Below are 17,148 nucleotides of genomic sequence, written 5' to 3'. Positions count from 1 at the left end.
TGAAGGACAAATGAACATAATTTATAAGATTCATATATAGAAGAAAATGTAATTTACAAGGAATTAAAACACATAAGCGGGCCTTCTCAGTTTTCAGATGATGTTATATACCAAAACAAGTTATTACACAAGTGACAGTGATGCGGTTCATAACATGAAGTGTTAATGGTTAAAGTGGAGCCCGCTGGGGGTCGCTGCGGCCTCGATAACAGAACCAGAAAGTAGGGCGCATAGTTGAGGCCTTTCTCGCTCGTGACGACACGTCGTCTGCCTGGTGACGTGGTGGTGAGGGGGCATGGCCTCAGAGCTTGAACTCTAGTTGAACTCGTTTTCATATTGGGCGGGGCAGTCTCAGAAATGTTACGACACAGGGCCAGAAATAAGATATTTGGGGGTTTTGCTTTTTTTTTTTCCCGTAATTTGTTTGCCCCCCCACCACCTATCACACACACATTCAGAGCCTGCAGCGGGAGTGTGACCGAACAGCGACCCTGCGTATCAGGGTCAGAAGTGTAGAACACGTCGTCTGTCATATTAACAGTGGTTGTTGGGGTAAGTTTGGTAAGCTCACTCCTCCTCCCTCCCTTGCCATCACAGGGATGGTTCGGAGGCTTATCGGCCAAATTCGATGATGATAATAGACATGTGAACTTCTGGTGAACTGTGTTTTTTTCCCCTCTCGACTAGAGAGAGCAACGAGGGCAGGTGGAGTTTAGTGGGACGTGATTGTTTGTTTTTTTTCTATCATGTTCCCCATGCTTGATCACTCCCAAAATAGTGACCATCACTACATTAAAGGCATGCGGCTGAATTTGGATGATGTGCCGCGGCGCTGGGGCTCGTGGGACATTGCAGCTTAGTCTAACATGCATATTTTACAAATGGAAGTGTGGCAAAATCCACGCTGCAGCATCAGCCATCACTTTTCCCACACATCTACTTTTCTTGACCTTTCACGTGCACTTTAAAAGACCCTCTCCCCGTTCACGGGACAACTTCGAAGTTCAAGAATAATACCTCCAACTTGGTCATTATAAGACTTTTATGAAGCCAGTTTGGTAATAAATGGATAGAAGTGCTCTCAGGCCTGAACTTCCGAGCTTTTGAGCTGCCAAGTGGATGAAATATTCAGTTTGTGCACTGGTGTCACAGATTCTTAATGTTTTCGCAAGAAACTGCTTGAGCCACAGTCAAATCAAAATGGTAGCACCGACAGAAACCTGTGAAAGTCTGAGAGTGTCCCTGCATGGATAGCACTTGAAACTTGTGTTAATAATACATGTGTCACTCCGAGGAGGAGGTGCGACATCTCCAAAGTTAGAAAAGTTTGGGAAAAGAAGAAGGAGCAGAGTGCTTTGGTTGTGCTATGAAGAAGGATGCACTGTGACAGTAAGCCTGCCAAAACAAAAGCTAAAACACAATGCCAGAAGTTAGACTTTTTAGCATAGTTTCTTTAGTTTAAAAGGTCAACTCCTTTTGCCACCCAAGGCTGTGTGACATGCCGAGGATTTTCCTTCTCCTTCATTGGTTCGATCAGGAAAGCAGGGTTGTGTAATGCTTCTTCTGACTGAATGAATAATCGAGTCCGGGCAGCCTATAGCCGGCGCTCCCCGGGCAGTGTTGTGCAAGCTAGCCAGATGCTACTGCACATAGAGAGCTCTGTTTTTTTCCAAATGGGTCACGCTTCAGTCATTTTCAGCACTGGAAATTTTCCCCTAAGAATGTGCATACCCCTCTCTTTGATCTTAAAACATCATACACTTAGCCTGGATTTGTAATTCTGATGGTCTCTTTGACCCTTGACATCGCACTGGTTCTGTTTCAAGTCCTAACCTGTGTGGTCGAGGAGAACAGAGCGGCACAGGACAGATTAGGGATACTTCTGACACTTTTTTACACCTTTTCAAACGCTCTCCTTTGGCTCGTTTTCAAACTCGATGAAAAGAATACTAATTGTGTGGCAGAGCAGCACAGCTCTCCCCTTTTCCAATTCTGTGATGCATCTCAGCGCATTTTGATTCCTCAATTTCTGACTGGGCTCGTCTTGTTGCAATGTTAAGACCATTTTTTGTCTCAGATTTAATGAATAAAATCGTACAATAATAATAATAATAATAATAAGAAGAAGAAGAAGAAGAAGAAGAAGAATGATAATAATAATAATAATAATAATAATAATAATAATAATAAGAATGATAATAATAATAATAATAATAATAATAATAATAAGCCATTTTGTACCTATTTGTACATATACACATTTTTAAGAACAAAACCACATTTCCTCTGTTTATGTATATATATATTTTTGCCAATAAAGCTATTTCAAATTGAAATTGAAAAAAATGCATGTAGACACTTTCAAAGAGCAATGAAATTTTAATTATTAATATTCAGACACTGAGATAGGAATGTGAAAAAATAATCAAATACAATAATAAATAAATACAACATACATAACCAAAACAATAAATAAAATGTGGAGAAAAAAAAGGGCTAAATCCCCAAATAATGGCCAAATAATGGCAGGAAACACCTTGCTTGCTAACATTTGTTTCATTCTTCTCTTAACAAACGCATGTAAACACAACAGGCAGTATAGAGGTCGGCAAAAATGACAGGTCATGTCCATGCATCCATAAGTCAGTAGGATAAAATATATACATACGATTAGATATGTATGATAAGTCGATAACTTAATTATCATGACAGGCCTATTCCTCACATACAAAATCAAGTTACATAAGTTTTGTAGTTTGTTTGTTTCATACTTCAACAAGCTTAAAAACATTGGTGAACCCAAGCGGGTGATGGTGGTGTTGTACCTCCACCCTCATTTGTCCCCTCTACTCCCAGATCAGAGATTACAAGCCCATCTGTATCACCAGAGCCAGCCCATGCTAAGCCGATGGGAGCCCTGCTCAGCAAGGCACCGCCGCAATTTGTTAACCCTGATTAACTTGATGTGGCGTTCAGTAGAGGGAACAGTGTGAAAATCAAGCCAGTGCCGTGACCCAGTGCCCTGCCACTGAACCGAGGGGGAATTGGGCAAACTTGGGGAGGGTGGGTGAGAACGGTAGCCAGGAAAAAGAGAGAGAGCAATGAAAACAGAATAAAAAAGAGAGACAGAGTGATGGCAGGGAGATTAAAGCAGTTTGAAGCTTCTACCAAAGATTGCACAGGAGGAAAGTATATACGCACATAATATATTTTTTTTTCTCAGTGAAAACAGGGTGTCAGTTACGATATAGACTCCAGCAGTAAAAACATAAATTGGTGTGACTGTCAGTGTCCCTGTGAGCGGCTTCTGCAGAGCTGCACAGCAACGGACGACATTAAAGATTCAGTTATAGCTACTTTAGTGAGGATATCATCGCGCAGAGAAGATGTTTACTGCATGGTATGAACTGAAGCATAGTTAAAAGATGAGGAAATAGAGAAATGCATGCATCACTATCCTCCGTAAATTAAGTTTTCATTCATGTCCCCAAGGCACAACTGACTTCTGCTTGTTCAGATGCGGCCTTTTCTTTGAAAACACTATTATGGTCATATCACAATCGTTCTGGCATATTTGTATTTGCAGCGTTAAATAATTAAAGGCAATGAAATTACTTGTCTGATAACATTTGAACTGTTTATATAAGCATGGACTTTTTAGAACCCTTATTAAATCATTGCTGTGCCATGGATAATGCTCTATTATATGCTTCTCAGTTTGATGGCCTCTGTGTGATACCTCACAGATGAGCCTGAAATTATGACCGTCCGCACATAATGATGCATTTGCAAATCTTGTTCTGTACCTAGAAATTCATCACTGCCAGTGGCTCAGTTTGGAAGGTCAAGCTAGCCCGTACCGTTTATATGTGTGCAAAATAAAACGGTCTAAGAAAGCCATTTTTGTCTGCAATTTTAATTGCATGTTTGGGAAGGCGATCAACTGCTCACTCTTTAAACAAACGAATAAGAAATACATGTTAATAATGGATACATATGTGCTGAACACAGCCGTGTGGTTAAGTGCACCATGTCCACAGCCATATGAAGTCAGAAGAACGACTGAGTGAACCATCATCATCTTTTCCCTGATGAACCCACGGCTCCTCTGTGCAGCTGCGTTTGTAGAAAGAGTGAACACACGCTGCAGCATGTTGTACTCCATCAATATCTTTAGTTATATCTCGACCATTCAAAGAGACGTTAGATTAAAACTGACATTGACAGATTTATTTATACTATGTGGAAAATTATTGGGGCTGACATATCTACTACACAGAAAAACCGACTCTGACCCCTTGTTCATGGTAAGATGTTTGAACAGGTTTATTTAAGAGATGCTCATCTTTTTGATTAATTTCAAGTTTATAGTATTGAATTCAGTTTGTACCCCCTCACGCTTGGGCATATTGAAATTGCATATTGAAAATAATATAAAATAGAAATAAATAGCTGTAGTAGGAGCAGTTACAGCTAAGTATAGCTTTAATGAGGCCACATTAGTTATGCTACAAGTGTGTTGTAAACAAAGTATCAGCAATGGAAGACAGCTATCATTTTCTACTTATCAACTTGAACCATTTAATCCATCTGAGTAGACACAATTAAATTTGGTTTACTGAACAAAAAAACAAAAAAGAACCTCTAGTCAAAGAAGTTGAGCTGAAAGTAATATATTAACACTGAAATTACTGAAAGATAATAAGTGCACTCAATTAAAAAATACAAAAACATTCAACGTAATAAATATAGTTTTAGATAAATGTATTCCGTGCAACCACTCGACATAATCAAATTAAGTAAATTCAATGTGACATTTATTCCAGTGATAGCCTCCCTATAAAATTGCTTATTACAGTCTATTCGCAAATGAGGTACGCACTTCTTTCAGATTTTGAGATGTACAGTTTAGGTTTTCCAATTAAACCCAAATGAGACTTGACTGAATTTGCTTGGCATACACTGCAGTGACACTGACAGTAGTATCAGGAGAGGAGATTTTCATTGTGAAGCCGCATTAAAATTTAAGAATGTTGCATAATAATTTCAGATCAGTTAAAATGTTATAAGAAATGTATTCATCCATGTATGCATGAATTGTAACATACGATCTGTAAATGATAAATGTGCCAGTAGAATGTTTAAAAACCATCTTGTTTTCTTTTTCTAAAACAGTTTTCGTAGTCTTCTTGAATAAAAATAGAGAGGTGTAAAGACTTCCACATAGCTGTCTGCATGGTGAGCGCAGGATGATGTTATGTGTTGGGACACTTTAAGGAAATAACGCCCTTGTACACATTTGCAATGACGCCCCCAAACAAATGCAGACACAATAACATGTTGAACTCTGTAACCCTGTCTCAGCGCCTGGTCATTTCTCCTTTGACCTAATAATTAAGCTGCTTCTGGCATTATAAGTTGAGAAGCAGCTTTGACAACCTGCAGTGACAAATCTCTCTCAACTGAACCACTGCTTTGTGGAGGTCACCACTGTCTTACTTGCGATTTGTGGATGCTTCCCAGCTCAGCTCCCTCGTTAAACTCCCACTCATCCTGTAATCGTAAACAAGCGAGTGCTGAGCATGTTTTGTACGCTGACCTTTTTGATTTTCTGTCACAAATGTGAGAAATTTTAATGAGAAAGAAAAGTGACAGTCGAGCCTTATCAGAAGCCTGTATCCACCGAAAGTCATTAAAACTGGAGTAAAGGCAGAGAAAAGTATGGGGGAGATGCATTGAAACAATGTGTTTGAGCTTCACAACATTCAGTTTGTGAAAAGCCACGTGAGCTTAAAGGACAAAACAAGGGATTTGGAGATTTCAGTATCATTTTCATGATGACTAAACCATTTTGCAAACTATGCTGTGGTGATTTGATTTTCTGTCCGTTGCCTTCCAGGCAGCCATTTGTTTCCGCTCAATTCCACATGGCATAAAAATCAGTTGCAGCCTCTTGAAACTTGCTCAGGATGTGTAATCCGTCACAGTCGAAATCAAGGCTGCACTGATTCCAATAAAGTCCTTTTATTGTTACATGGTAATGCCGTATAAGGATAAATTGATTGGAAAACTCTGGAGTGTCGTTGAACGATGATGGAACTTTGGCGAATGAGACTCTGCAGCACGGCTTGCAAAATGATCTGCGTGAAAATAAAGTATACACAGTCGCGGACTCAGGATGTTTGAGGGGCAGGGGCGAAAATAATCAAAAGGGCACCAGCTGAATGCACCAGAGCGCAGAAAGTCATGATATATTAAGAATGGAACCATGTTTTCTCCACTGGAAGGGCGCCATAGAGGGCACTTTATCATGTTTCATGCCACCCTTGAGTCCACCAGTGAGTATGAATACTGTTATTTGTAGTTGACCTGGGTACTACATAGCTGAAATAAATGTTCTTATACAAGAACTCTATTTTTGGGAAGTATCTTGGAGGTTCTTATTATGTATTTCCGGACAGATTTCTTTTAGGGCGTTGACTTTTTTTCTGCTTGTTTGATCAGGTGGAAATATATGAATATTGGCAAATCAATGTCTCTAGAATAAATAAAATAAAAAGCCTGAAGATGAAAGTCTTACTCAAAACTGCTGTGTAGTTAATTAGAAGTGAGAAATTAACCTGAAGCAACTACAAGAAACCATTACGAAGACACCTTTTAAGCAACAATTATTCCCCTTTGGAATAGCATAGTTAACCAATTAAATCTGGGGTATTTCTGGAACTGCAGTAAGTTGCTTCTTGATTTTTTTTTTTAGTAGCAACATCAACTTGCTGAGTTTAAGTAGCAGGGCCGGAGATGTGATTCATTTTCACACCCTGTGTTCAAAAACAAACAGTTAAGGACATCTTTCTCCATTCTTGCAAGAACGTTGTTGGTGCAGTTTTTGGACAGGGAGGTTTCTCAGCCCGTTCTGGGTTAGACGGGGCGGACATTGAGAGAAGCAGACAGGAGGGTGGGGGGAGCCAACAAGGAGGCTGGAGGAATCCTGCAGAAAGCAGAGTCCTGGGACTTGGTAGCATCACAAAGCAGTGACCCAGGATTAAGCGCGGCGGACAGTAGCAGTTTGATTTGATCGGGCAGTGCTGTGTTGTTAAATCGCTCATTAAATCCAATTAGGGGGAGGTAGAGGGAGACAGAACGGAGGGTGAGTAGGGGGCGGTAGAGCTTTAGTCCTGCTGCTTCTGAGGAGCAAAATTGCGTGCCAAGCCGAGCAGGTGACAAAACTCCAACCCTGAACTCCTGACCTAGCCGTGGGACTCCCCACTTCTTCGCTCCTTTTCACCTCCTCTTGCTCTTACTCAGCTGTACACTCACAGCTTCACCTGCGACCTCTCGGTCTTTGTGTGGCTACAGCGAGGTGTGAGGGTGCTGGACATCCTGACGTGCCAAAGAGCAACGCAATCAAACTCACCGGCCCTTACACGCAAACTACACTGTCGAGCCAATTAATGTCTCGTCAAATTAAAGAAAACTCCAGCCTGAGTGTTGCTCTCATGTGGTGCAGTCACACCAGAGCTGTGCCAAGACAAATGGCACACAATTACATAGCATAACACCACCCTGCTGTGGCCTCTCAGTAACCTCTGTCTTAACTTTCCCAACAAAATTTACCATGGACAAATGCCCTAACCCTCCTGGATTTAATCATCTATCCCCATTTCTCTCCACTCCACTTTCTTCCCAACTTAATCTTTTTCTCCAGTTTTCACGGTTTATACGTTTTTTGTCTCAGAAAATGGGCGCAATGGTTTGAGGCGCAAACAAACAAGGACGGATTACGGGAGACTTTGACAACTTAGTCATTCTTCTCTTGAAGTCTCATTTGGTTTGGTGATCTGCGGGTTCAGTCTTGTTTACGTCCCAGACTGTCACAACACTGCAGCTCTAATGCACATTGTTTTTCCAACTCTTGCTCCAGTGTTTGTCCCTTATCTATGATTCATGCATCACGTCTCTGTGTTGCCTGTCCCTTCTAATCCAAATCCTCTGCCCTGTCGTCAAAGGTAGTTTAGCCTGTTTCTAAATATATTCTCTTTCTAAGTGGACCTGCTTATATAACTGGCTTACGAAGTAATGAATTTTATCTAGGAAAACTACTAATTTAGAATATGTGTGTTCATGGTGTTAAAGCAAGTTCAATGCCTGATATCAAGGTGACTCCTCCATGTCCAGGAAAGTTTTTTTTGCAGTTGCATAAACAACAGTCTAGTTATTGGTAAATGACAATGGACTTGACGATGTTTGGCAAAATCTGCTGAGTCCAGACGATATGTTTACACATTAATTTTTTTAAGAGCCCTAAAAATAATGTAAATGTTTTTAGTAATCCTCTTTTTTTTTTTTAACCGTTCTATTCTTACTCTTCTAATTTCATTTTAAAACATTTCTCTACACTATTTTTTAATTAATTTAAAAGCTCATTTATGTTCCACATTTCTCTGCATGATAGTTTAAATGCTTATTTACCATATCTACTAAATTCTGGAGGGAACTTTAGTTACACATGTCTACACGACTTTTGAAAAACCACTGTAGTTAAGTTTTAATTTTAAAATGTCAACTGTACTTCAGGTCGTTAAATTAAGAGAACAAAAACACAGAGGACATGGCCTCTTCGTCTTCGATCGTAGCTACAGCTCTGGTTTGGAATTGCATAATAAATCAAATGTATTTCTACTACAGTGTTTGACAAACACTTCAAGGTCCAATTTTCAAGACTGTTGATTGTTGAGTCTCTTTTCCAGCTCGTCAAATACTGACGTTTTGGGTTTGTAGGCTGGACCGGTCACCAAACCAGAGCGTCAGTGTTTGACGAGTTTGAAATGAAACACAACAACATGTGCGACTCAATAGATATGTGTGTATTTGTATTTTAGAAATTCTAAATAGCTAATCAATAAAAAACTACATCACATGTACTTATTGGACTCATTGTTAATACAAAAATAATATATAGTTCAGCTTTAAATGTAAGGTTTGTAACATTTCATTGAGAAGAAATTAGTTAAATGTTTGTGGTTTGACTACAAGATTAACATTAACTAACCGTTGCTTTCTATATATCACAGTGCTTTTTCTAAGGTTAATTTCATAGTCTTTTTGTCAAACATGTCAATAAACATGAATATATATTCACTGACTGCAGAGTGTCTATTTCTGCCTCAACACTGGGGAATGGGTGAAATTGTCCTGGATGAAAATAAGAAAGACAAATGGTTTATGGGGTAGCTTTAACGTTTGCGTGTAGTGCATATATACAGTAGACTACTTAATAATTGCAAAGTTTATATCCTGTTCAATAATATATTCCCAAAGATACTATTGTACAAATACTTTATAATAAGTGCAAAGGGCCAGGGGTGGAGCCTTGAGGAGCCCCTCTTCTCAGCCATTATCATTCAGAGTGCTATTTAAAGCAAACTGAGACCACACAAATGTATGACTTCCTTCTTGAGCACTTCTGTAAATATTTAATAGCAACTCTTGTCTGATTTTTGTGTCAACTAAATGGAAGGAAACCATGCATAAACACAAACTCAGTGAGGTGGGGCGGCTAATTAACTGTCAAGACATTTCTGGTTCAACAGCCAAAGCAAGTAAGTTCTATTTATCTGTAAAGCAAACACTCATTGCAGCAAAAGATCATCATGTTGTCTTTGATGAACAAGTTCATCCTCTTTATCTGTCATGTTCATTGGCTTTTAGAATGTGTCAAGTATTCGTTCTTTTAAAAATGCCTTGTAACTTTACTTTTTACTGTATAACATGTTTCTGTTGGCCTGTGTATTTATTACTATGACATGTTTTTATCACTGAAATATAGCAACAAATGTGGTTGAGATTTTTCTTTTTTTACACAATAGCAGTCTAACATATTAGGTTTCAAATGTAAGTAAACTTAAAATGCAGACCATCTGGAGTCTGTTTAGTATTCACTGAACAAATCTGCCTTTATTTGCTTTCCTATTTAATGTTCTGTGGTTAACTCTAAATTATCTGCGTTCTGATCTCAGTGTTTCTTAATAAAGTCTTAGTCTAACTCTTGTACTGCAGAGTGTGTTTACTCAGAGTGTAAAACATTCATTCTTGGTTTTATCCTTGTGCCCTCATGTATCTTCTTGTCCTTACTACGTGGAGACATTTACTGGTTCCTTCTGGGTCTGTATGCAGATTATTGGGGCTTTTATATCTTTAAAGTCGTTGGTTGAAATGACTTTTTATGGCCCCCTGAGCTGCTTTGGTAATCTGTCCCTCAGGTCAGACTGAGTTACTGCTGGCAGAAATGTTTCTCGGTTCTCTTTCCTCTTATAGGAGCCACGGCAAAGTGATTTAAAACTCAACGTTCTCGTGTCTCTTGATGGATAACTGATAGTAAAAGAAATCTAATAGCAAACTCAATATTTAAAATTATTTTTTTAGATTAAAGATTTAACTACCTTTGGCCCTTTAGCCTGCTGACTTAATGGGGATATTTCTTCCTGACTGAGTCACCGCTATAACACAATTTAATTAGTTCTGAATTTTGCATTCTGCTGTATTTTTAATTTACAATGTGCTTTTTTTTAGTACAATATCATATTTGCTTTGCCATATTAACATATTGTAAATGTTTATAGTGTACACTTTCTGCAGGTAAGTTTGAGTGCTAACTTTTAAAAAAAAGTTTTTCAGTCATGTACATACTATATTACATATTTTAATAATCTGGGACTTTTCTGTTTGTCGTAATGTAGCTCTAACTGGGATCTGATTGTGATTTTCGTGTCATTTTTGAATGAAATAATTTTAAATGTAAACAAAAATGATTGAAGAAAGAATTATCATCCTCTCTCACATCATTCTAAATAATATTGTAAATTAAAAATATATTAATACACACCGAGATGCATAATTTAATTGAAAATAATGTTTTTAAATGCTTAATATTTTTGGAAGACATGTCACTGAAGTTATTAGCTACAGTCACTACAAATATACTAAAAAGGTTTTTCAACATTAATCTAACTGGTTCCATTCATGAACACAGTTAATGCTTGACAGTTTTGATATACTGTGCAATAATAGCAGTGCAGATAAATTGTGAGGCATTTAATTTTAATTTGTCGACAATATTTTGCATATTTCAACATTAACTTAATAGATTTACTTTGGGAGAATAAAATTAAACTTCAAATGAATAAAAACATTACAATTGAATGCCAAATATTATATCATTTAGCGAGTGTTAGTAGGATAGTAGGATTTATAGTAAATTCAACTTTAAGTTAAATTTAAGTAAGTTAATAGTTATTACATTGACATGCTTTCTGAGCCATTTTAAGCAGTTGGTTATTGTAAAGTTTAAGCTGATGTTTATATTTGTAAATGGTTAGTAAATACTGTGTAGTTCATCTATACACATTTTTTGGGTGACCATTATAAAGTTATCAGTTAACAGATGTGAACCTTTACAATTGCTTAATAAATGGTTTATAAAGCATTTAATTGTTGTTAAAAGTCAATTAACTATGAACTAGAGTTTATTTAAGTAAGTAACCATTCATTAATGATGTTCATTATAAATTGCTTCCCATTACATTTTGATAAATATTCATAGTTAATACTTTTTTAGATTCATTAGCATGCAATTTTTTATTGTTATTGTGTCATATTAGTTAAATACATGCATACACTATACCTGGGACAAATAAGTTCCAATACTGGACACCAAGGGCTCCGTCTCCTAACGTTGAAAAGTGGTGGGGACATAAGGGCTTGGACAGAGAGACATTTTTTAAACAGCAACAGTAACATAACAGTGCATCAGAAGGCGATATCTTAGGCTATACATTGTCAACAATATGAAAACATTAAGTGTAACACGCATAATAATGTTGACTGACAAACTAAGTCATGCATCACATCCTCTATGGACACTATTTTGTATCGGTGTCTTACCAACCCAGCCATATATACCAATACCCATTTAGTGTCCCTGAATGTATTAGATGCAGTTACCCATCATGTTTTACAAATAATGATGTTTCATTATTGTGATGGCATTTGTCACATAACTAGTGGTTAAAATGTTTTACAAAGACACTCAATCTCCTCCAAACGATCCAGACTGCTGAGACATTATGTAGCACCCGACAATTTAACTGTGAAGTTATGAAAACTAAGTCCTCAAGACAGAAAGTCAAGTGTTCCCACCCTGAGTCCAATAGCCGGAACAGCACAGTCTGTCTCCACTATAATCTCACTTGGTGGCTGAAAGGTGTTTGAGAGGCTCTTCACACATTTCTGTCTCTACAAGCTCTCACATCAAGGTATTTCTGTATTCACTCACGATACTATAAGAAAAGGTGTTCTTCAGGGTTTACATGTTGTTTTTTTCTTTTGCACATGATGTGCCTTGGAGTGAACATTTCGCTTAGTGGAGAAGGATGAGTGGGTTTATGGCACCGATGCTGCCTGCCTTCACAAAGTGTTAGTATATACACAGGGAGTAAAGACCTTAAATGCCACGCACTGAATGAACTCCTCACCCTGCATTTTCGAGGCCAGCGGTTAGGCTGTCCTCTGCAAATGGCCGCCAGCTAACAGAACAGAGACAAAGACGGTCTGCGAAGGTCTGGGATCAGTGGGCAGCAGGGTCATGGTGGAAGTGGTGACTTTCAGTATTTGCAAAAGGAACGGAGACGCAGCTCCATGTGCCTTTAACAGGTGACTTGATGCTCTGGTTACATCGGACGTGTGTGTGCGTCCACTGAGGGAGACCTTCAGGCCCTCTGTGTGTCACAATAAAAGTCAGCAGAGCCGCTTTAACCTTTTCTTGACCTCTGCCATTCTGTACTCCGTTCACTGAGCTCTTGATCCACAGCCATGCTGTCGCTGACTTTTTCAACCCAGAAAAACAGACGGACAAAACATCTGACAAACTCCCCTTTATGTGTGCCATCACAAGCGGCCCCGTGAGTTGGCTCGATGGGGGTTTCACGGCATATTCAGCGTACTGTCTTCCCTGCTTTTCCTAAATATGTATCAAGATTGGCTGAGGGGGACAGTTATGCCAAATCTCTTTGTCAATCCCTCAAGAAAAGAGGAGAGATCTCTTCTAACGGGCTCTTGCTCCCAGAATAGATGACAACTTTGACACTGATGCATCTTGTCTCAGTAATTCAGACATAGAAGGGGGTCCGCCTTGGCCTGATGCAGCACAGGCAGCGAGCCAACAGATGTACACGAGGAGCATAGCAGTGGGGGTGAGGGGGTCTATTTAAAAACAATCCTATCTGTGGATCCACTGTGGGCTAAACAAAGGATTGGACCTCATTAAGATAAGAAGAGCGTTCACGAAAGCGGACCAGTTGTTATGTGAAAATGCTGTCAGGGAGGCCACGGAGAGGCAGTGGCCCACTTCTCTCTCTAAATAGCCGTGTGCCCTTCCAGTGCATCATATGTCTATGCTAGCACTGAGCATGCTCATGAGCGTCTCCGCTCCGTTCCCCCTTCATCACAGCCATGTTGCTGGCGGTCATGTGTGTATGTAAGGAGTGGGAATACAATGATAAACATTGACAAATGGGCTCGGCTGTTTTCCTGATGTGCCACAAAGCAGAAGTAATACAGAGAAATCTGGGTAACAAACTACTCCAAAAAAGCAAACAAACACTTGTTTTTGCAAATTCAAAAATAAAAACACAATTTAACTTTCCTGGGTCAGCTCACCCATGACAACATTATCAGACAAAATGCTCCAACTTGGCTAACTTGTAAAAACCAACATACTTTTGTCTTCTTCTTTAAAAAAAAACATATTTTCAGTGTCAGTTTATTTAGATTCATTCTTTTCATTTGTCTCCAGTAAGGTATTCAACATTTTTTCTATAAGAACAATATATAAAACAACTAAAATCCAATTATTGTCGTCTCATAAATACATAAAAGAAAATGTTGATTAATTAATTTTGTTTTACTTTTTAATTTTTAATTCCATTAATGAATTCATATTGAACTCCGAGCTTAGGACACCATTATACATGACAAAGTGCCAAGGCACAATACAAAGATATTAAGGCGAGGCAAGGCTGCTTTGATGTCCATCCTGCTACTGGTCCTGTTTAAATTTATCCGTTGTTTAAAGCCATAGCAGAAAATCTGATGTCTAGACTTGCTAATTAAAGCTGCCTGAAGGGATTTACGGGGAGAAGACACTCTTTAAGACATGATAAAATAATGCTGAACTCTCAGTAGAAATATGTTTTGCCTGACTTTGTATAAATATGTGTAAGTACATTCTTCAAAAGTGTGTTTACCCGTCTTTCAGGTATAAAAGATGACAGCAACACTTTGAGAAAATGAGCCTTTGAGGAGTAAAAAGCAGTGGAAACAAATTTGCAACTAAATCTTTCTTAATGCAAAACCTTTTTCATTTTGCTCTTCTGTTAGAAAGGTTTGTTTTGCTTCTCTGCCTTGCATTTAATGTTTGATACCTGTGTTTATTTATTTATTTATTTATATACTCTAGTTCTCTTTCTAAAGCAGTGTTTAAATTCCGTGCACCTAAAATGATTCAGTTAAATAATAAATTAAATGTTTTAAGAGAGAGAGTGTAAGTCAACTATAATTTTACCTCAAATGCCAATAATAATAATAATAATAATAATAATAATAATAACAACAATAATGATATGTTTTGCTAGTTTTCAAGCATCCTCTGGCCCTCGACATAATAATAATTCCTTGAAAAACAAAATGGCCTCGCACCAGTTGGTGTTTGGGCCCTAGTACTCTCCCAAGGTCTCTGCCCCACTGCCTCATTCATGTACAAAAGAGATATACATATACTGTATGCAACCATAAGAAAACAAGGATATGAGAATACTACATACATAAATACCCACACCCATACATATATTTATTGATACTATAATTAATAGTTCAAAGCCACATCAAAATATCAAATGTTAAAGACATGTCTCCTTGTAATGTAACTTCATAGTACTGACTCCATTATATTTTAATTTTCAACCAAAAACATGTCTTATTTAGGCTCATGAATACATCAGATTATTCAGATGTGCTGTGAAAGACAGTAACTTCCCCACTGATTTCATGTAATTTATTAAAGGATGGATCTGAGACTCTCCCTTTGAAAAAATCATGATATTCAGAATATATGAAATAGTTCCTTCGTTCTCCGACCCGTGCGTGTATTACATACGGTGGACCGACCCCATAGCAGCTGAGCCCGAGAGCGCTGTCCACTGACATCATCACAAGTGGATAGGACTAACAAACAAAAGCTCTCAACTCATGTTGTGTATCAGACATGTTCCTAAGCTTCATTATCAGAGAATCAAAAAAAGCTTAGCTGTTAACTCAGACACCATGAACTCTGCATGACACAGGGTTCACACAGAGGTTATTGGTTCAAATTAGCTAAAAGATATACAGGGCTGACTGGGTCTATTTGTTATATGACTGATATGCTCCACTAGGGGGCAGTATATTACCTTGCTTTGGGAGATGCTGCTGTTGAAGGCAGAGTAATGAATGAATAGAGAGAAAGAGTGAGAGAGATATGACCCTCTGATGAACTGCAAATCTGCTGGGAGCTCAGCGGGGCATCGCTGACTGCTTACATGCCAATCCTCCACCTGGAGAGGAGCAGTGACAATAATGCATCAGTATGTGTGTCAGCGACTTTGTCTTTGTCCATGTGTTTGTCTGCAAGTGATCATTTGCTGGGGTTTGGAGTGTGTTTAATCATGCTAACATGAGGCCAGCAGCGCAGCAAAGGCAAGGTCTTGTACGTCCCTCGTTGCAGGTTTGTCCACTGTGTCTTATCCCTACTCATTCCTACAGATGAAACCCAGCAAACATTCTCCTCTCAGATTAAATTAAGACTTTTTAAGCCTTTTGCTGCCAGATCACTTCTCCAAACAATCCCTTGGCCCCTCTTTTCTTGCTCAACTCTGGACTTTTTTTTTTTCTTACCCCCCATTTTTTGGCTCACTCCCTCACTTTTCTCCTTCTCTTTATTTCGTTTCCTAACAAAAGCCAGGACCGGGAGGCACATGATTAGGCTGCCACTAATTGGTATCAGATTCACAGGTTTGGATCAGCACCCTGCTGGCTGCAGCCAAAGCATTGCTCACATCTGCACAGAGAGTGGATCGCTGAGAACCCGAGTGTGTCGAGCCGTTTGGCCCACCATCAGATTCTCCTCACAGAGTCGTAGGCCTGCCATCGCGCACGGTGCTCTGGGCCAGACGAGCTCCAAGCACACACATGTATGACAGCTTTCATGTGCGAGCCAAACTCTGATCAGAGGACCTCCATATTGACACCTTTCATGGTTTGTTAGCACCTTGACAGTGAAGAAGCAGGACAGCTGAGATGTCTGCGGTGTGACTGAGAGAACGGACCAGCATGGAGGTTGAGGGAGGCAGGGTGGACAAGGGGATTAGGGAGGGGAATCTGCCTGCCATATTTTGTACCTTTGTGGCCCCCAGACACAGAAATTCACATGCACAGACTCATGCAAAAATCAGAAAATTCAGACAGACTTCTTGCACTTGTAACTGCTAATTGACATTGTCAGCAAGCAGTGTGTTTTCTGTGAGGTTTTGCCTAATGAAGGAGGAATTTTATGATTGGCTACGCCACTAAATTTATCTTGGCACGGCACCCCGGATTGTTTCGACGTGACATGAGATGGCAGACTGTTGGGGGGATGAGGGGGACTGCAATGTCGTGCACAGATGATGCCGTTAAAAACAAGTGGTAGAAACAAAATGGAAGGAAAAAAAAAGACCAAGACAAGTGTGGGGACACCTACATTCCCACATAACATGCCCTCCGTCCCCGGGGGACATGCCTGACCCAGAAAACATGTACCTAGCAGGTTTCCTGTGGCTAAAGGATGGTTTGAGGCCATCAAAGCTAGTGCAACAACTGCATGCCCACCACAGTACAGACTTCGCCAGCAGCAAACACTTGGGATGCTGCCATTGGATATGAGACAACAGCCACAGGGGCTTTCCTGCCAATAGTCCGACAGTTCTCCAGCGTCAAACGCTTGGCAGCTTCGGCACCACCCTTCTTTTGCTTAACCCCTTATTTAACCTGACAAGATCAGTAAGAACAGGCTTGTTTACG

The sequence above is a fragment of the Pagrus pagrus genome (assembly GCF_965226575.1).
Source record: "Pagrus pagrus genome assembly, chromosome: 6".
In the NCBI taxonomy this organism is placed as follows: Eukaryota; Metazoa; Chordata; class Actinopteri; order Spariformes; family Sparidae; genus Pagrus; species Pagrus pagrus.
Note: the sequence above shows the minus strand (reverse complement) of the source record.